This window comes from Hylobates moloch, unplaced genomic scaffold (assembly GCF_009828535.3).
Source record: "Hylobates moloch isolate HMO894 unplaced genomic scaffold, HMol_V3 SCAFFOLD_13, whole genome shotgun sequence".
NCBI classification, from domain to species: Eukaryota; Metazoa; Chordata; class Mammalia; order Primates; family Hylobatidae; genus Hylobates; species Hylobates moloch.
The window spans coordinates 2,340,726-2,361,905 of record NW_026652288.1 but is presented as its reverse complement, the minus strand read 5'-3'; positions in this window follow the sequence as shown (position 1 = coordinate 2,361,905).

Below are 21,180 nucleotides of genomic sequence, written 5' to 3'. Positions count from 1 at the left end.
TCTGTGCCACTTGCTTTTGTGCATTTTTGTTCCCTTGGTTTCAATTATGCAAAGAATCTTTGGGCAAGAGAAAGAGAGATGGGGAGAGAGAGAGTTTGCTGATGTAGTCTTTTTCCTTTTTGATAAGAGTGAGTGCCTGGTCTGATGCCTGAACAGGGGAAGCATAAGAAGAGAGAGGCAGACTTTCATCTTCCGCAAAGACACAGGGACGTGCTCTGCCTCATGCAAATGAGCTGTTCTAAACGCGTCCCTGTGTCCTGCTGAGCCGCCTGGGCTCCCTTAGCCCTTCTCTCCACAGGACAAATAAAGGCTGAGTTTACTGAGCTCACGTCTGTGAACATAAGTAATTGAGGGGGATGCTGGCAGCAGCGAGGGTGGGCGGATGACGCGCTGGAGGAAGCCCACCACCCAGGGCTGTGGGCACGTGTGTGCTGTGCGATTTCCACCCTCGAAGAGCCTCTTGTCTTCACTGAAGATCTACCCATTTGTTCTCTCCTGACGAATGTGGCCCAAGCATGGGGTCTACAAGAGATGACCAGGGATTCAAGACTCGAGATGGGCCAGGGTCCCCTCGAGGCAGAGATGAGCTTGGAATCCAGGTCTTCTGATCTCACAGGGACTGTGGTTGGGTAAAGTCCCCGGGAGCTGCTTTTTCTAGTGCTGACCGAGATCCCATCCCAGCGCCGCCGGTGTGGGGTGCGATGGACACTCTGCCCGTCTGCAGACTTTTCTCGTCCACCCTGAGCTCTCAAATCTAGTCGCCAATGGTTTCACAGGAAGCACGCATTGATCCCTGGACTGCCTGAGCCAGCTCAGCAATGGTGGGAGACACAGGAAGAGCCTGCTTCCTATTATTCTGGAAGCAGGAGCCACAGGCAGGGGCAGCACAGTCCTGGGCTCCTCTGAGTTCTCGGTGTCTGTGTGTGGTCTCTTGACGTGGAGCAGGGGCTCCCAGGAGGCCTGGTCACTGGGGGCGAGGACAGCACTGCCTGCACTGGGAGGGAGGAGAGGCTGAGCGCTTCACCCTGACACTCAGGCACAGTCTCCAGGCCCATGCTGCACCCACACCATGAGCGCCCCAATCCAGCACCATCTCCTGAGCTGGGATTTGCGCGGGAATCTGCTCTCTTCTCTGCACACGCGTTCTCTTCTCTGCACGGCTGGGTGGCTCCCTGGTGCCCTCACATGCCTGCACCCAGATCAGCTCTCCCTCTCTACCCTCCTCAGTGACCGCGAACTCCTTGCCTTCTGGTTTCTGACCCGGTTGACCCAGTGGGCGGCACTATGAGATCAAAGCTCGGACGGAGGCTGTGTGGGTGGAGTTTGTGCCTCCTGCCCCTGTGCAGGGTTTCCACAAGCGGATGGGGGCCTTCACCTGTGGCCCCAGCCCCTCAGCCAAGTTCCTGATAAAGTTCCTTGTCGGTTTGCCACGGCTGCTGTAACAGATTCCCACGATCTAAGTGGGCGCAGCGCCACCTATGCCGCGAGTCACCGCCGGGTGGGAGGTCCTGGCAGCCAGGTGTCCGTGTCAGCAGGGCCTTGCTTCTTTGGAGCCTATGGGGGATTCTTTACCTTTTTCTGATCTAAGGCACCAGCCAGAGTCCTCGGCACAGGCCCGTTCCGCTCCCTTGACAGCTCGCCAGGGGCACCTTCAGCCTCTCTCTGGCCTCGACCTTTGCCCTCTCACTCCTTCCCTGACTCCTACAGGAACCTGCGTGATTGCCTTGGGCCCCCTGGATAATCCAGGATAATCTCCTCAATCCCCAAATTCTGAATTTAATTGCATCTGTGAGTCTCTTTGCCAGTGAGGTGATGTATGACAGGTCCCCGGGCAGGGCATGGACACCATTGGCGTCGACGGTTCTGTCTGCCCAGGCTCCCTCCCTCCAGGGCTGCCGTTGGCGGGTGCCTCACTGCCCTGTGGCTTCCTGCTCTCTGCTGAGCCTTCAGAGAGACAGAGAGACGCCTGTTGTTAAAGGCATCTCCAGCGACGTGTTTCTGCTGGCTCCTCTGCACGGCCCATCTGGGCTCCCCACACTGGCCTCTCCGTCTCTGAGCTCAGGTCAACAGCCCTGAGCTGCCTGCACCCCTTCTCCTTTTTCCCATCCAACAAGGCTGCTGTTGAAGAGTGGGAGGGTGGTAGGGAGATCCCTGCTGGTGGATGGACCTGGCAGGGAAGGAGAATGTCCCCTGGGCTCTTTGCTGCCCTCAGGCCGTGCAACTCTGACCTGCACACGTGCTCTCTGTGCTGCAAACCATTGCCCACTCAGGCCAGTTTCCTTCAGCAGCTCCGGAGACTGTGGACAGCAGGCCCCCGGCTGGCCCACCTTGTATCCCCTGGGCCCTGCACTGAGCCAGTGCTGAGGTCGACGCCTACTGGTGAGGCTGGCACCAGGCCTTCCCTGAGCCTCCTTTTCTGTGGCTCTCATTGCATTTTGATGAAATTATTTATTTAGCCATTGCTGCATTTTCTGCTTTGGTATCTGTGTACCAAGTTCTCTCTCCTTAGACCAGGAGCCGTGTGCAGCAGGCCTGGGAGGTGCCCCCAGTGGCTGCCGAGGAGACCGGAGGACGGCACAAAGGAGGCTGAGTTGACCCCCCACCCCACCCCCACCCCCACCCCACCCCACCGCACCGCCAGGTTGCGAAAGCACCATTCCTTCAGGGCGTTTCCCACATGGGCCTCTTCCTTCCTCCTCTGCCCTCAGGGCCCGCCTGTTTGCTGCTGCCGCCCTCTGATTACAGAGAAATAGGGCACCCAGCTAAGAAACCAGCAGCTTATAGCTAGTAAGGACAAGCTTTGTACTCGAAAAGAAAAGAAAGAAAGAGGGAAATTTTCAACATAAAGACCTGGACTGTAAATGGAGGAATTTCAGGCCCAAAGCAAATAAAATTTGGAAGTGACAGGCCAGTCCCCACCCTCAGGCTCTGTGTGACTCCACAGTCAGAATGCCCCGCATCTGCCTCCCTCCCTCCAGGCCTCAGCGGGCTCAGGTGGAGCGTGAGGACGGAGTGCACGGTGTGGGTTCCGACGGTCCAGATCCCTCCCACCCCACCGCTTCTCACAAGGATGCGAAGACCCCGGCGTATCTGAGAGCCCCGTTTCCACCCAGCTGGAGAGGGGTCTGGCCGGGTCCCAGGAAGATCCCAGCCTTGCTGGAATCTGCTGGTCGTGGATGAACGATCACCCCAGCACTTCACTTGCCTTCTCTGTCCTCCAGTTTCCTAATCTGTAACATGGTTGGTTATTAAAACCCAACTCGCAAGGTTTTCGTAGGAAGGATGCTCAGGACAGCACCTGGCATGTAGCCCTGACTCAGCAACGTGGATTACTTTATTTTCACTAGTGTCTTGCTTCAGTCTTGTTCCTAGGACAGAGTTATCCACAAAGAAGAAGTGGGATCCCAGGGAGGGAAGGAGGAATGAGGGGAGGAGTGAACGGCAACCCGTGTGTCCAAGACATCGCTCAGAAATGTCCTTGACCGCAGGCCCTTCCGAAAGGCATAGAAGCCGGGATCAAACACATTGCCAACACGATTTTTCAGTGCACATTTTTTGGCAATCGGTGTGTGTGTGTATGAGATGGAGACAGGGTGGAGGACGAGGGAGTGTTGGTCTCGGGCTTTTCAGAGAGGAGGTGGTGGATCTGGGGAGTCCTTTTCTCTTCTAATTATTTCTGGATGGCTGCTGCGTTTTCTCCCCTCCTATCTTAACGGCCTTGTGCAAAGCGTCTACAATCGATAGCGGCTCAGGCTGAGAGCTCTTGGAAGGAGCCGGCAGAGCCACTTTAGCTGCCAGGCAGGATGGAGTCTGAGGTATTGGGCAGAGACCCAGACTGGGGAAGTGGGCAGCCTGCCGCACCCCACGGCTGCTCCCATCCCATCCCATCCCATCCCATCCCATGCCTGATTGCTTTGCCCGGACCTTGAAGACACAAAGGAATGAACCAGCAGCTCTTCCAGGGCCTCTACGGGCTCTGCCATGCCCTAGTTGGTGTCTCATTTAGTTTCTCAACAACCCTGAAGGGTGGATTTTATCCTCCTCCTCATGAAGAGCATGGGTGAGGCGCTGTCCTGAGGATAGACCTGGGGTTTGCCATCTGCCGACTGCAGTGGGAGAGGCGGGAGCTCTGCCTGCAGGCATCCACAGGGGAAGGCCACAGGGGCCCTGGGCTCTCACTTGCTGAGCGCCGTGTGTGGCTGGTGAAGTCTAACATCACACCTGCTACCCTTCCAAAGACAAGGTAGACTGAATGCTGTGTTCACTAAGTGACAAGATCGCACCCTTGGGGGTTGAGGCCGCAGCCCCCTAGTGCCTGCCGGTTACTCTGCTCCTTTTGGGGCAAAAGGGGTGGAGGTTATGTCAGTCGGTTTTATATCATTTTCTCCAAAACCAGTTTTGTGACCCTGAGCATTGTGACTTGGAAGAGGGATTGGTGCCTGAGCCCACAAGAGCCTTCCACAGCAGCCTGGGGAACAGCCATAACCAACCTGGCCAGACTGTGCCCGGGGGGCTGCAGGGAACCAAGCTTGGCTGCAGGAGCAGAGTGGCTGCGGAGGCTTTTCAGTAAAAGCCTTGGCCGAATGTGCCTGGTGTACTCTGAAATAGCCAAACGGTAACACGGGTCCTCTTTCTTCACAGCGAAACACGATACTCATACCAGCCGAGTTAATCATGAGAAATTGGCCAGGAAAAGAAGAAGGTATGCTTCCTCCGTTTTTCAAATTGCAAGGACAGGTGTGCTCTTAGCATCTTGCAGGCTTGGTGAAGGATGAATACGACAAAGCCACTGCCTTCAAGGCACTCACAGCGGGGAAGCCCACCCAGAGCCCCTGACTCTGCTGCTAGTGCACAGGACAGGGCTCAGGGAGCGGAGAGGGAGGAGGACAGGCCACTCCCAGGGGCAGCCGGATGACTGCATGGAGAGACGGGATGGGCACTTGCATGCCCACCTGGGAGCACCGTCACTAATCCCACTGGCCGGAAAACTGCCCACAGTCACAGTGAGCAGCAGAGGCCGAGTGCAGCGGGTTTGCATCCTGTCTTCCCCCACCGTCCACCACCCTGGACGTTTCCTCTTCATTTAAGGAGGGTGCTTCCTCCAGGCAGGAGAAGGGATGGTGCACAGAGGGAGGGGCGGGGACTGCCTTCCAGGCGCACGTTTTCTTGTTTCATTATGTTCCCAATAAACGGAGCACCAGAGTAGTAACTGAACGGAAGGGGAGTGTTCTAATCCTAGATTTGCTTTAGTAAATCCCATCACTGTAAGAAATTTATGTAACTCTAAAAAGATGGCACCAACTACATTTGACACGCCATTGATGTTAAAATGTATTTTTCAGTGTGTACCTAAGAATTGATGGAACAGCTTATTGGCGGTGTGCTTCTCAGGCAAACTCTGCTGTGCCTCAGTTTAGTCATCTGTGGCATGGGAAAGACAATGTCGCCCTACAAGTTGACAGACGTGGTGTCCAGTGATGATGACTTTGGTTTGTGAACACTGCAAATGTACCTTTCGGCCCTCCTGCCACCATCCAGCAGATGGACAGGCCCTTGGAATCAGGATGGTCCTTCGAGGTGCACCATCACATGGCAAGCTCTTGCTCTGGTCTGGCCTGGCCCTGTGCGCTGCATCTGGGCCTGCCCTTGTTTCCACGGAAGGGAGATGGGAGGAAATCAACACGCCTCTAAGTGCAGCTCAGGATCCATGCGGTTCCAGCCGCTCTCGGGCCTGGTCTGTCCTAGCATTTGGGCGTTGAATAACACAGACAAGAGGCTCTCACTCCATTAATTATTAAGTGTACTTTTTGCATTTCTAAGGACAGCAAAGAGCTGAGCTCTAAGGCGGAAGAGAGGGAGACTGGAAAGGATCAGCAGACAGAGCTGCCCGTGCTTGCCCCTGAGGGACTTCCGGGACTCTGCTCTGGTCATGTCCTCAGACTCGGAACATGCGACGGAGTCTCTCCACCTTGCACGTGGGTTTGCGTGTACGGGTGTGGGGAGGCAAAATTTCCAAGTGCACGGTGGGAGGGGGCTGTCTCTATTGGGAAAAAGCAGGAGGCTGGCTCTGGAAAGAGCCTTCTTTGTCTCTGAGCCCAGCCTAGCCCAAGCCACCTGTGCTGTGGACTCTGGAGAAGGTAAAGAGCCAGCCCCGCGTGGAACCTGCAGGTGACGTCCCTGTCAGCCGTGGGGTGGGAAAGTCACTCTCCCTGCTCCCTGCACATGTTCTGGGGATTTTGCCCATGTCGGCTGTTCTTTCTCAGCGGCCCTCTCTCCTGCCAGCCAGCGATTCCAAGCCCCCCACACCCACATCCACCGAGGGCCCTGGAAGCACTGTGGGACACGTGGGCCCTCCAAGGACAGTGAAGGCTGATGGGGGTCACCCTCCTCTGAGAGAACCAGAATCCTTTGCTTCCCATACATATTCCCCTATTATCTTCCTAATGTGTTCCTTATTCTGGAGAGGTAGAATTAAAAAATAAGAAGGGGAAAAAGAAAAGAGAAATGTTTTGCCTTAGTTGGACTTCGTTTAAATTGTCTCCTTCCAAGATGCAGGGGAGGGTTCACCATGATCGCCGTTAGTATTAGAGTCTGCTCTAGAGGGGAAGGGGAGGATGGAGAGGAGCCAGCCAGGGCTGGAGCGTTCCCCTGACTGTGACCTTGGCACAGCCTGGCTGTGAAGACAAGGACCAGCCCACAAGTCTAGGCCTGAAGGAGGAAAAAAAGTTTCCTGGCAGGGACCCTTCGTCTCAGAGTCTTCCCACGTATTTTGCCAGATAGTAAAACTGAGTCCAAAAAGGCAAGTGTCTTGCTCCAAATCTCAAAGCCTGTTAATAACAGGGCAGGATTTCTATGAAGGCTGCAGCCAAATCAGCCAAGAGAACGGACCCTAAACTCTGAAGTGGATTATTTATTATTCACAAAACTGTAGGCTTAAAGGCGTGCATGCCGATAACCAATTAAAGAGCCTTCGCTGGTGTTTTAGCATCCTGCCCTCCCCAGGTGCTGGGGGCTCAGCCAGGAGGGGCTCAGGTCTGCAGAGGCCCTCTCTGACCCAGCCCGTTTCGTTCAGCATTGAGGTCTCATGCCACTGCCTCTGTCACAGACCTACGTGCAGAACCCCAGCTGGCTTTGAGAGGACTCCGGCTGTCTTCACTGTGCCTGCACCTGGTTTGTGCTATCTACCCAGAACACCAGGTAGGAAATCTGGGTTTCCATCTGAAGTGCCTCACAGTGGTTATGTGATCACTGTGCGTCTGATTCATTATCTGATTTTCATCCCAACTCCAGCCACGTGAGATGAGCATTTCTTTTTCTTTTCTTTTTTATTTTTTCCTTTTTTGAGATGGAGTCTCACTCTGTCACCCAGACTGGAGTGCAGTGGCATGATCTCGGCTCACTGCAACCTCTGCCTCAGCTTCCTGAGTAGCTGGGATTACAGGCACGTGCCACCACACCCAGATAATTTTCGCATTTTTAGTAGAGACAAAGTCTCACCACGTTGGCCAGGCTGGTCATGAACTCCTGACCTCAAGTGATCCGCCCTCCTCGGCCTCCTAAAGTGCTGGGATTACAGGTGTGAGCCACTGCACTCGGCCTGAGACCAGCATTTCTATCTTTGCTTTACAGAGCGGGAAGGCAGAGCTTGGGGAGGGTCTGGGAGTCTCCACTGTGGCTCGGACTCTGGCTGTGAGATTACACACTGGCCCGGGCCTCTCCCAGGAGCCACACTGCGCAGGTCACTGCTGGTTCAGTCATTCTCATGTCAATTCATTGCCATGTCCTCGTTCTCAGTGTGTGAACTCCCGTTTACCGTTACGTCCACTTCACATTGCGGAGTAGTGTTATTATGAACCATTTCCCTGACTGTGGACACTGTGCGGCTTTTATTTTTAATACCATAAATAGCAGTGTAGTGAACATCCTGGTGAATACAGTTTTCTTCTTGTTTTAGATTATTTAATTAGGAAAATTCCCCAAAGTTCCTTGACAGCTATTGCTTCCTGTAAGTATCATTTTATTCCACAGTTACTTTTACCATCAGCGTAAGGCAATATGTGTATCGCTGCTCTCCCACTCACTAGTAACAACGTGGATTATTAATCTTTTAAAATTTGATTGCCAAAGGAAAACAAAGCCTCTCCTTTCACCCTCATCACTTGGATCCGTGACGCACCGGGGTGCTGCTCACAGCTCTGTGTGCCCTCTTCATTTCCTCCCCTGGGAGTTATTTGTTCCCAGCAGGAGGCCTCAGCAGCGAGCTGGGGCTGGATGAAGACCTGCATTCCAGGCTTGTTGTCCTAGGTGACGAGGCTTCCACTCAGAGCATCTGTCCTTCCTCACAGCCCAGATGTCCTTGAACCCAAGGTCACGTCCCTGAATCTTCTGCCCGTCCTCGTTCCTCACCACTGGCCCCTGCAGGTGGTGCAGCACCCACCTCCTTCCATGCTCCTGTCCTGAAGCCTGCATCCCTCCACACAGTCAAAGCTGGGACATCTCCAGTGAACCTATCACAGGCAATGTGACCATTTCCTGACTCCTACGGTTTGGTCAAATCCCTCCTTCCACCCCGGCCTCTGGACTGGAAGGCTGTGGTCATGTTGGTTCTTGCAGCCCTGATGGCTCCCCTCGGGCTCCTGGTGCCACGTCGTGCCTGTCCAAACCACCCAGCTTCAGGATGAAGAGGTGTTTGCCCTGCTGGCTCCCTGCAAGGTAAGTAAGCGTGTGTCAGGTGACAGCTTCCACACTCAGGCAATGTGACCTCACCCATGGACGTGGCAGTGCATCCACAGCACATGAGCAAACGTTCCTTTCAGCCACAGGAGGGCGATACCACAGTCTTTTGATCTCTCAAGAAAAAATACACACTGGAAAAATGCAAGGTATTATGGTTACTTATATAAAGCTTCTTACCTGTGCACATGGACCTCAATAACCACGAGGAGCACCAAACCTAAGGAAGAAGAGTTCTCAATTAATTCCGAGTTGGAAGTGAAGAGACAGGATTTGATATCAGAAAGGACACCATAAAAGCCGTCATGTGCATATCACTTAAAAACGGATGCTGCCACGGGGCTTGAGCCACCAGCCCAGGGAATGTAGCCCCCTTTTCCCGTCACCCACCGTGGAAGTCACAGAGAACATGAGCAGCCATTAGGTGCATGCCTGGCAGTGCCGGCTCAGGGGGGCTGCGGGGGAGGAGCCCAGGCCGGAGCTCAGGGTTCCTGGTCCGGGCTGCCCTCTGAAAGTGTCCTTGATCATGCCGAGGTCCTGGGTATTACAGGATACGCCCTCAGGTTCGTCATGTCAGGTTCAGGACGTCGCTTCCAAGAGCTGGTATCATATCCACAAAACTGGGGCTAGGGCGGAAGCTATTCCTCTGTAACAGTTTCCCTCTTTGTAAAATGGGAATAATGCCCCTTAAAGCCTTCATTCTTACCCTTGAAAATGATAGAATTCTGTGACTGTAGAATTATAGGTCATTAGCCCAATGCTATTGAGGACGTCCTCCTCCTTCCTGCTTTTTACAGAGGATGCCCCATCCCCTGTCATCTTCCTCCAGTGCACAGTGGATTATTTCATGGGCTCGTCTTTGCCACATCTAGGCTCTGGTGGATAGTTCAGCCTGTGATTCTCTCGCTGCTGGTGTGACCTGCATAAGCAAATTGGTCGCAGTGGTGTGGCCGTCCAGGCACCTCCCTATCCCAGGCCTCTTCCGAAACCCATCACCACCCTTGCTGGACCAACGTCTTTTCTCTACCCAGACTCACTCCTCCTCGTGCATCGTCAAAGACTGTGCAGTTCTCAAACCAGAACGCCCACACATCCTGGGTTCCTTTCCTGGGCATCGTGGGCTATTTAGCAGCAAGTCCTGTTCCTCTGTCTCCTTCACTTACCCTCCTGCAGCCTCAGCTGCTTAGGATATCCTTGTCTCTGGCCTGGAGCACCACCGCAGCCTCCTAGGAGGACTATTCTGGTTTCACTCCTTCAAATCCATCACTGAGAGATCTTCCTGGGAGAGATGTTTTAATTTTTTTGTTTTCAAATTTGTTATGTTTTTATTAATAAATGATAGCTACATATATTTATGGAGTACTATGTGTTTCAGTATATGTATACATACACATTGTGGGATGAACAAATCAAGCTGATTAGAACACCTGTCACCTCAAATGTTTGCCATTTCTTTATGGAAGAACATATTTAAAATCCTCTCTAGGGTATGCTGGTCAAAGGGAACAAAGTTTCAGATAGGTAGCAGGAATCAGCTCTGGTGACCTATTGCATAACACGGTGACTATAATAAATAATAACATATATTCCTAGTGAAAATCTTGACTAAGTCACTTCCCTATTTAGAATATTCAGAGGCACTCCGCAGCCCACAGGGTAAGACCCAAACTCTAACTCGATGCACGAGCCCTTGAGGCCAGGTGTCTGAGCACCTTTGCTGCCTGTGTCTACTAAGCCTCTGTCCCTGCACCCAGCCACCATCACACACACACACTCCTGCTGTGCAGCGCCCTGCCTCTGGAATTGGTGGGTATGGCCATCTGTGCTCAGCTGCCGATGTTCCCTCCGTTTCACCCACTCACCCAAGCATCATGACTTTCAGGAAGCCATCCAGACTCCTCCTGGCCCTGGGTGAGGCGTACATCCCTGGTGCTCCTGTGCGCATCCTCAGTGCTCCTGTGCACACATCTTCAGTGCTCCTGTGGGCATCACTGGTGCTCCTGGCGTGCATCTCTAGTGCTCCTGTTCACATCCCTGGTGCTCCTGTGCACATCCCCAGTGCTCCTGTGCACATCCCCGGTGCTCCTGTTTGCATCCCTGGTGCTCCTGTGCACATGTCCAGTGCCCCTGTGTTCACATCTGGTGCTTCTGTGTGCATCCCTGGTGCTCTTGTGTGCATTACTGGTGCTGCTGTGCACATCCCTGGTGCTCCTGTGTGCGTGTCTGGTGCTCCTATGTGCATCCTCAGTGCTCCTGTGTGCATTCTCGGTACTCCTGTGCTCATCTTTGGTGCTCCTGTGCGCATCCTGGTGTTCCTGTGTGAGTCATACGCATCTCCATGGCCACCCCTCTCAGTTGTATTTTTACTCTCTTCTTCCATGGCGACCCCTCTAGACGGAGGAGCCCTCCGGTGTGGATCCTTGTGTGTGCAGGCTCAGGGAAGTCTAGGCTCAATGCACCCTTGCTGAATGAAAACACAGCTCGCTCTCACCTTCCTCAGACCAAAATCTGCATGAGTCCGAGTTCTCCAGAGAAATAGACCGAGAGAGAGAGAGAGAGAGACAGAGAGAGAGAGAGAGAGAGATTGATTTCAGAGAATTGTTTCACTCCCTCGTGGGGCTGGGAAATCTGAAGTCTGCAGACCAGCAGGCTGGAAATTCAGGTAAGGTCGATATTGAGTCCAAAGGCAGTGGGAGGCAGACCCGCCTGTAGCTCACCGTGTCGCTCTTCCCTGTCTGTTGCGATGGGAGGAGGCTGTGCTCACCTCCATGGCCGCCTTTTATCCATCTTAGCCTGGAGGACCATCGTCTTAGCTCTGCTTATTTTACTGGGAGCTCATCAGAGTTTTCAACATCAGGACCTTCAGATTGTAGTTCTTTTCCTTTCTCCCTGTGCCCTTCCTCGTCCTCCCTCTCACCGGTACCTGTCTCCAGCTTCCTGGAGGCTGCAACTCCCCTCCACCCTGGCTTTGACCCTCATTTCACTCACCTGGACCCCACAGTCCAGAGGCTCTAGGTGTCTGCTGGGCCAGAGAGGATCACGTCTGACCTCAGCACAGCCCCCTCGACAATGCCAGTCCCGGGTTCTCCCACTTCGCACTCTCTCTGCCTTCCCTCCCTGAATGCTGAGTTTTACTGGGAAGTCATGAAAATGCAGAAAGCGACAAGACCAAGAAGAAACTATGTGAATACCTGGCAGGATTTTGAGATATGCTGCCTCTTATTCCTTCCTGAGGCCAGACAAGGACCCGAAGGTTTGAATAAAGCAGAAGAATGGATGAAAAGATTGTGGTAGGCTTTCCTCCTCAGCATCTTCCTGGCAGCTCATACCCTGGTTCTTGTTCTCATTTTATTCTCTTTCTTTCACTTTTCCAGCTCTGCCCCCGTCTTTGCCACTAAATCTGCAGCGTCTATTGCTGGCCATGCTCCCCGCTCCAGATGCCTTTCTGCCTGCATTGAGGAGAGAGACACTGACCCTGACTGGAAGCTTCCATACGTGCGCAGGGGGCCCGCCTGTGGTGAGGTCTCTGCAGCATGATGGGGCCGGAAGCTGGCGGCTTTGTTGTGGTTATCTATAAATCTCGTGTTTGGGAACAGCCAGGCCTTTTCCTGAGTGGTCAAGGTAAGGCTGTGTGGCCATGCCCTGACCACCACCGGTCTTGGAGCTGAGTTTCAGGAGAGAGCTGGGGTCTCTATGAATATTACCCAGACATTTATTTAATCTCATTTCCAACGTCGCACCCCGCCGACCTCTACTGGGCATGTGTTCCCGAATGTAAGCTTTGTTAAGTGTGCTCCCAGGCGACAGACAAAAGGGGCTCCCTGTGGCCACCTGAGGCACTCAGAGTTCAAACAGAAGCAGGCGGCCATGGCAGGATAAGGAAGCGGCCACCCACTCTGTGTCCTTGGGAAGATGTTGTGAAAGTGTCATAGGACCCCCCTTCCTACAATCAGGCCACACCAGTTCCCGTTGCTGGTGCTGAGCTAGACCTTGGCTTAAAATTCCCCACTGACCACCCACAGGCCATCTGAGGCTGATGCAGAGGGACTGGCAATGTCTTGCTTCAAGGCCTTCCAGTCTAGACCCTGCAGCTCGCTCCCCGCAAACTCCTATTCTGAAGGATTTGCCTTCATCATTTCCCAATCCCGGGCCCCTCCACCTGTGTCTTACACCAAAGGCTGCGTGTCCACAATCGCAGATTTTTTCTGAAAACAAAATCTATTTGCTTCTAGAAAATAAGGGTCTCCTGTTCCCTCCACAGATATCACTGGTCTTTTGTTAACAGCTTCCACGTCATTCCGGATGCCTTAAGTCCGCAGCAGTAGCCAGGGTGAGGGAGCCACGTGGGGAGGGAAGGGGCGCGGGACAGGCATCTGTACCTCTCATGCAGACCTTGTCCCCACTCTTCCTTTTCAGCCTGCGGGCTCCCCACCTCCCACGGCTACTGGTGCCCCAGTTCGGGAGCCTCTCCAGGTTCTTCAGAGAGCAGAGCTTGATTCCTAACCGACCCCCTTTCCCCAGGTGCCTGGGCTCCAGGCTTCTCAGCTCCACACACCATCTTTCAGAACTATGCTGGCAACTTTACCTGATACTGTATTTTCTCATGTTGCCTATTTTTTTTGTTGTTGTGTATTTACAACATTTTATTCCTTTAGCGTTCATTTTAGAGAGGATTAGGAGAGAGAAGGATTGAACACTGTGTGAGGTCCACCATGTTTAACCAGAAGTCCCTGTCACCCGCTTAATGACACCTTTCCAGAAGAGGAACTGCTGGGTCAAAAGCCGTGCATGTTTCACACGGTGGGTCACGTTAAACTGTCCGCTGGGAAAGTGCACTGACTTTTTTACCGGCAGGGAAGCAGGAAGGTTGCTTTTATTTTATAAATGCTATTTTTCTTTTGTATGATAAAAGAGACTTATTTTTGAGGCAAAACATGATGACACCAGCGTATTCTAATTGGTACACTTCATTATAGCCCATCAGAAAAATAAAATCAGTGTGACGAGGCAGCAGCCCCAAAAGGCGGCCACTCACTGCAGCCACTGCCGGCCTGTGCTTTGTGAGCTGGATGGTCCTCTTGCCTCATTCCAGCCTCGGTCTGCCAAAAAGTGGATATTCCAGACAGGAAATGTGTCTAGCCTGATGGTGAAGACTGCCTGGAGGATGGTTGGTTTTGAGGGGGATAATGATTTTGCAGGAAGGTTTCACAAAATGTGTCCAAGGCGGATTATTTCTGCTGTTGCTAAATTTTCCTGGTGTGCTGGGCAGGACAATGGTGGGAAAGTCAACCTGGAGTAAGAAAAAACACTCAGACTTCCCAAAGTAGATGAGAGAAATTTTGCTTTTTGCAAGGGAGGCAAGTGGAAGAGCCTGTTGCAATTGTCTTGTGTTTCCGTTTTGCTCAGTGAAGCTGAGTTTGCCCCGGGCCAGCTGTGCTTGTCAGATGTGTGTGCTGGGGTGGGGCACCACCATTATTAATGGCGTAAGGTGGTGGGGTACAGGCAGGAGCAACTGGGAAATGGAAGCTCTGTGTCTTCCTTCAGGCAGCTGATTGCACTGGCTTGTCAAGAAGGTGTGGGTGTCTGCAAAGCGCCCATGAGGACCAGTAGTCAGGGAGCCAGCAGGAGCGATGGTGAAGAGAGACTGTTGCTAGTCAGGGATTCTGCTAGCAGGAGCCACGGTGAAGAGAGACTGTTGCTCGTGGTCTCCCAGGATAGACCGAGTTGGGAACTAACTAGTAGTCCCGATTGTCATGGAGACAACCTTCCCAGACAGCGGTGGGGAATGGCGAACGGTCCACGAGGGAGACACGGAGTCAGGCTTCAGATGGAATTTCCTGGGATCCCTCGCTTTCATTTTCTGCTCTTTGCTGAGTTCCGCTTTTCTCTCTATTTCTCCTTTGTTTTCTATTGTGTATTCTCTCCTTCTGGGGAGGAAGTGTGGGAAGCAGTGAAGAGGTCCTGCTCTGGGGATGAGGAGCCAGGTCGAAGGAAGAGTCAAGCACAGTGGACCTGGCAGGTGGGGTCTCCAGGGAGGCTGTGGCTGTGCAGAGCAGCCGCCTGGGGGATGTGTGCAGAATTGAGTCTGAACACATGTCCTTTCTGGTGCATTCGGCTAGATTGGGAATGTGTTGGTCTATCTCCCTCAGCAGCCCTGGTCCAAGGAGTACGATCAGAGAGATATAAGCCAATCACTCCAAGTTGTCATCTTTCTCTTCACCGTGCCTGGGAGAGGAAGGTAACTGTTTTGGTTTGTTAGAAAAGAAATACCAACCCAGCCGCCGAGAGATTTCCCCAGTGGACAGGCCTGTGTTTGGGAAGGAAAGTTAAAGCCAGTGGATTTCTAGTTCACTTGTTTTCTCTAACAAGATATCAGAAGGGCTGCAGAGTCCAGTTAATCTGTCCAGGGGTATTTTCGAGATGAGGTAGCAGGTGCTCCAGAGCCAGAAGGACAGACTGTGGGTGGCTCGTCCAGAGGCTCACTGAGGGTTCTGCACCACGGATCTGTGTCCAGCAAACAAAGGAGCTGGGGTCAGAGCCGGTGAAACACAGGACCATTCCCCATTCAGTCTGGCAGATATTTGCTGAGACCTATAACAGAAAAGGTCTTTTACAGAGGTGTATGAAGTGGGTCCCTTGGCAACTGCTGTAATGCCTCCATACTCCTGGGTCAGAGACTGAAAAGAACTCAAAGATCACTGAGAGCAGCATCCTGGGCTGCCGTCATGGCAATTCACCTACAAACGTTTGCAGAGTACCCACACTGTGACAGACACGTCTCTGCAGGAGAATCCCAGGCGTGGACACAGGGTGGGAGGGTTCCAGGATGAGTGTGCAGCTATCAGGAGGCTTCATGGAGAAGTCCACACCTGAGCTGAGTTGGGAAGAACGGGTCAGATGTGGCCACAGGGAACGGGGAGGTATCTGTGTCCTGGAATGATCTGCAGGAGAAGGCACCCACGTGTTGACTCGGAGCCGTCCTGGCGGGCCACCCTTGGAGGGACCTCAGAAAAGTCTGCTCCCATGGTGCTCAAACATGAATTATAAACCATGAAGCCCAATATAAAAAACTGAGAAGATTGGGCCACTCATAGAAAAGGGTTGGGGCTCCAGAGCCCTGCCCTCTGGTCTAATCCCAACTTCTCAAGGCCCTGAGGCAGCTCCAGGAAACCCCACTGGCTACAGAGCGTGGTCGCCCTTACAGAGCGCGATCCCTGACTCTCACAGGTGGAGAGCTCATGGGTGCCGTGTCTCGCTCAAGCTCAGTGTATTGGTCCGTTTTCATGCTGTTGATAAAGACCTACCTGAGGCCGGGTAACTTATAGAGAAAAAAGAGGTTTAATGGACTCACAGTTCCACATGGCTGGGGAGGCCTCACCATCATGGCAGAAGGTAAAGCCACGTCTTACTTGGTGGCAGATGAGAGATGGAGAGCCAAGTGAGAGGAGAAACCCCTCATAAAACCATCAGACCCTGTGAGACTTATCCACTTCCACGAGAACACGACAGGGAAAACCACCCCCATGATTCAGTTATCTCCCACCAGGTCCCTCCCACGACACGAGGGAATTGTGGAACTACAATTCAAGATGAGATGTGGGTGGGGACACAGCCAGACCATATCAATCAGGACATGACAGTGGCAGACCTGGGCCGGTGCTGGAGCTCTCTAGATGGGAGGCAGTAATGCCTTAGTTACCTTTGTGAGGGTGTGAGGGGGGAGGGAGTGAGAGGGGAGGGTGTGAGAGGGGAGGGTGTGGGGGGGGAGTGAGGGGAGAGGAAGTGAGAGAGGTGGGTGAGAGGGGAGGGAGTGAGGAGAGGGAGTGAAAGGAGAGGGAGTGAGAAGGGAGGGAGTGAGAAGAGAGGGTGTGAGAAGGGAGGGAGTGAGAGGGGAGAGAGTGAGGGGAGAGGGTGTCAGAGGTGAATGTGTGTGGGAGGTTCGGGTGTGGGAGGTGAATGTGTGTGGGAGGTTCGGGTGTGGAGGTGAAGGTGTGAGTCATGAATATGTGTCAGAGGTTAATGGTGTGAGCTTCTGAGAACCGCGGGTGTGAGTGATGAATGTGTGTGACAGGTGATAGTGTGAGGGTTGTGGGTGTGACCACTGAGCCATTCCCATCTTTCCCTGCTCATGCCCCTCAGGTGCTATTTGGGGTGTGGTCCCACTCAGGCAGACCACCTGGAGCCTATAGTCCTGGACGCTGGCCTTCAAGAGCCACTCTTTGCTTTATGTGACCAGGCTCTGCCCAGCTGCTGGTTCCTGGGACTTGAGCTTAGCAAGGTGGTTGTGGACAGGGACCTGGGCCATCTCCCTGGTCTGGGGTCATCCCCGTGCCACAAGCCAGCTTATGGAGATTGGGGCCAAACAGGAACGGTGTGAGTAGGGAGGAGAGAGGATGGTATGAGCCCAGGGAAGAGGATGTAGGAGAGGAGGCAGCAGATGAGAGGCAGAAGGGCAAGGACAGAACCAGAGAATGTGCCAGACTAAGCTCCCATGGGTGAAGCACCCGTGAGGACAACAGCCCATGCATAGGGGGTGGGGAGCCTAGGAATGGGGACAGCAGCCCATGCATAGACAGTGGGGAGTGGGGACAGCAGCCCATGCATAGAGGGTGGGGGAGTTAGGACAGCAGCCCATGCATAGACGGTGGGGTAGTGAGGACAGCAGCCCATGCATAGAGGGTGGGGGAGTGGGGACAGCAGCCCATGCATAGAGGGTGGGGGAGTGGGGACAGCAGAGGTGGAAGCCCATGGTGGTTCCATAATGAGCCCATGCATAGAGGGTGGGGGAGTGAGGACAACAGCCCATGCATAGAGGGTGGGGGAGTGAGGACAGCAGCCCATGCATAGAGGGTGGGGGAGTGAGGACAAGCCCACCAAGCAGTGGCCAGGGCCATCCGCTGCACTCCATGACTCCTCCCCACACTGCAGCTCCCAGGTGTCACCCAGCACAGCGGCCTGATGAGACCCTCCCACCTTTCTAGCAGTACCTAGGCCAGGTGGGGCTGGAACCTCGAATGGGCAGGAAGCCGGATCCCACACCCGAGCAGCCACAGCGGCGGCTTTGAAGTGGCTTGTGAGCCCCGTCAGGCACTCAGGCTTCTCCACAGACGAGGGCCTCAGAGGTCTTCCTAGTCGATGTCTCCCCAGGCACCTAATTGGGAGGAGACACCTGGTCCCTCGTGAGCGCCGTGTCTCTGGCCACAGAACTAGTCAAGAGGGCTCTGTCTGAGGCTGGTGCCCTGGAATGATGGACACAGAAGGCCCAGGAAATGCCCCTCTGTGTCCTGGTCATTCCTGTCCCCACAGCCCCATCCCTGGCTCTGAAACTTCGAAGGCATGAGTTTTGCATCAGGCAGGCTCCGGGGGAGTTCTGTTCTCCAAATGCACCTGCTGAGATGGACCGGGAGGGTTTGGGGTAAGCCCTTTGCTCTTGGCAGAGCACGGAGGAGCTCTGGGCAATGTCCCTGCCCAGGCGGGGCGGAGCTGTTAGATGCCTGCTCCCTGCAAACCGTCACTGCGCAGCGCGTAAACGCAGCTGGCAAGCACACCCCTTCTTCAGAAAGGGTTCAGAAAACAAGCATTGTCTGAGGATTAGGAACACCTGACTACCCACACGGCTCAGCGCCACACACGGCTCAGCGCCACCACATCCAGGCTGTCAAGAGCAACTGTGGGAATAAATAATATTAAATGACAATTTGGCTGACAACAGAATGGGGTCATAAGAGCCAGCAGCACTAGTTAATGGGAGGCTGTGAGGGTTCATTAGACCTGATACAGGAGGTTTGACTTGAAGTAATGGGGCAAATTGGAGGAGGAAAAAGTTGGTAGAATGATTAGGAAGAACAGGCGACCAGCTCTCTCACTCGGCGGGAAGGTGTCCCTGGAGGTGCGGTGGAGTTTCCCGAGATGCGGAAGATTAGACGAGGCAAAGACATAATATCCTCCGGGGACCAATCCTGCCTTGGCAAAGAAACGATCCCGAAGATCGAATGCCTCTCCTGTCTCTGATTTAATGACGAGGTGCCCAGCAACAGAGAGGCAGAAGATATGGCCTAGAAAGGGAATGGGGAAATTATGCTGTGAGGAGACTCAGGGTTGTCCCTCAATTTTTCCTGTGCCGTGTTGACCAGGACACCTTGTTCTGTTAACCACCAAGTTCCCATTCACTATTTCCAAGGATTTCAAAAAGCCGTCCCCCTGAAGACCATTCGATTCAACAACAAACACACCGTTTGTTGACAAAGTGCATTGTGTCCTTGCTACTCCAAGAGGCGAAGCATCTCAATTTGAACATGAATATTATCAGGAGGAACCGAGCTACAAACTCGACACCACGCTGAGACATAGAGTGTGGAGTGTGCAAGGGGTCTAAGAAACAGGCCCCAATTGTGTGCCCCGGTCCACTAAGGACAGACCTTTGATGTGTCTGGGTCTCCCTCACACTAAGAAACCGAGAGAAAGTAGGATATCAAATCACCAATGAGAAGAATGAGAGAGATTGTCCAAAACCAGCACAGGCCGCCTAAAGTTCATCGGCCCCGTGGTGAGTGTGGTGGGGCTGGGAAGAGGCATGCATTCGTGGCCAGGGATGTCAAGAGAGGCCCTACATAGGGAGGAAGCAGGTGAGAGGAGCTGCCAGGAGGTTTCCTGTCGCCTGTCAGTCATCCACAGCTGGTAACAAATGACCACAATGCGGTGGCATAAACAGTATTGATGATCTTGTGGTTCCTGTGCGTCAGGAGTCAGAGCTCAGGTTAGCAGGGGCTTTGGTTCGGGTCTCACAAGGCTGCAATTAAGACGCTGACCAGGATGCATTCCCCTCGGAAGCTCGATTGTGACAGAATCCACGTCCATGCTCACGTAGGTGGTTGCAGAATCCATCTCCTAGTGTTTGCAGGATCACTGGCCCCAGGTCCTTGCTGTCCATCATTTGGAGGACACCCTCAGTTCCTCGAGGTCATTCTCAGCTCCTAGAGGTCATCCGCAGTTCCTTGCTGGCAGGTCTTTCTCGCTTCATCAAGCCAGCAAGGAGAACCTCCAGTGTGAGGGTCCTGGAGAGGCGGCATCCAGGGTAGCACAGTGTAATCACAGGCGTGGCATCCCTGTCCCCTGCAACTGGCACATTCTGCTGAGTAGAAACCAGCCGCAGGTCCCATCCACCCTCACTGGGGAGGAGAGGCTGCCAGGGCAACAGGGCCAGGAGGGGACTCCCAGGACCCCCTTAGAGCCTGGGCTCCAATCCTGACAAAATGTCCATCCTCAGGACATGCAATTCTAACTCCCATGGTTAGGTTTTCAGTTGCAATAATATATTTTAAAATATCAAGCTTCTCTTGAGTTTTACTCCTAAAAAAACTGAATAACCTCTTTTAATCTAAAGTATTTTTCCTGCTAATTGTTAGTTTTAGCTACTAAAATTTGTCCAATAGCATGTTTTCATGCACCATGTAAAGACAATTTTTTGAAGAAGACTCTCTCTCCCATAAGCTCCTGATCAGGGGGGTGACAGATATCAAGGAGCTGTTTGTTCCCCCCGGGATCCTGACTCTGTCTCCAAGGCTGGGAGGTAAGTGGGGCCTCTCGAAGGCCTGCTGAGGAGGGAGGCAGGCCTGTGGGCTTGAGTGGTTGGCAGAGTGTGGGGGGTGGGGAGCCTGAGATGGATACATCAAACTGTGGGTCATTTATCTGTACAAATTATGTCATCAGAAATGCAGTTGAAAAAGGATGCACAAAGATAGTTTATTTTTATTTATTTTTAGTTTAGTTTAAGTTCTGGGATGCATGTGCAGAGCGTGCAGCTTTGTTACATAGGTTAACGTGCGCATGGTGCTTTGCTGCACCCATTGACCTGTCCTCGAAGCTCTCTCTCCTCGCCCCCCACCCCCCAGCAGGCCCTGGTGTGTGTTTATAAGGGTGATTTCCTTCTCCCTAGCAAGCCTTCCATGTGACAGGTGGAGGCCTCTTCCCATGCCCTGGCCCCTGCTTGCAGCTCTTCTCACCCCTGGCTCCTGCCTTCTCCACCTCGGTCACCCTGGGCCCCTTCCTGCAGGCACATCATGTGCTTATGTCTCTCCCACTTAAACAGCACATTAAAAAGTAAGAACAGGGTTGCACGCGGTGGCACATGCCTGTAATCCCAGCACTTTGGGAGGCCGAGGCGGGTGGATACCCTGAGCTCAGGAGTCTAAGACCAGCCTGGGCAACATGACAAAACCCATCTCTTCCAAAAAAAATACAAAAAAAAAAAAAAAAAAGTAAAGTAAGAACATTTCTTGGTTCCCTTGTGCACTGCAAGTGCTGCTTCCTTCTTCTCTTCACATCCTTCCTTCCTGAAAGAATCATCTCTCTTCTTCCTCTTCATCTGCTACCTCCTCTCAGATGGAGTCCCTGCCATCCTCCCTGCCTTCCTCTTCTGTTCTTCCTCCACCACACGATTCCCTGAGC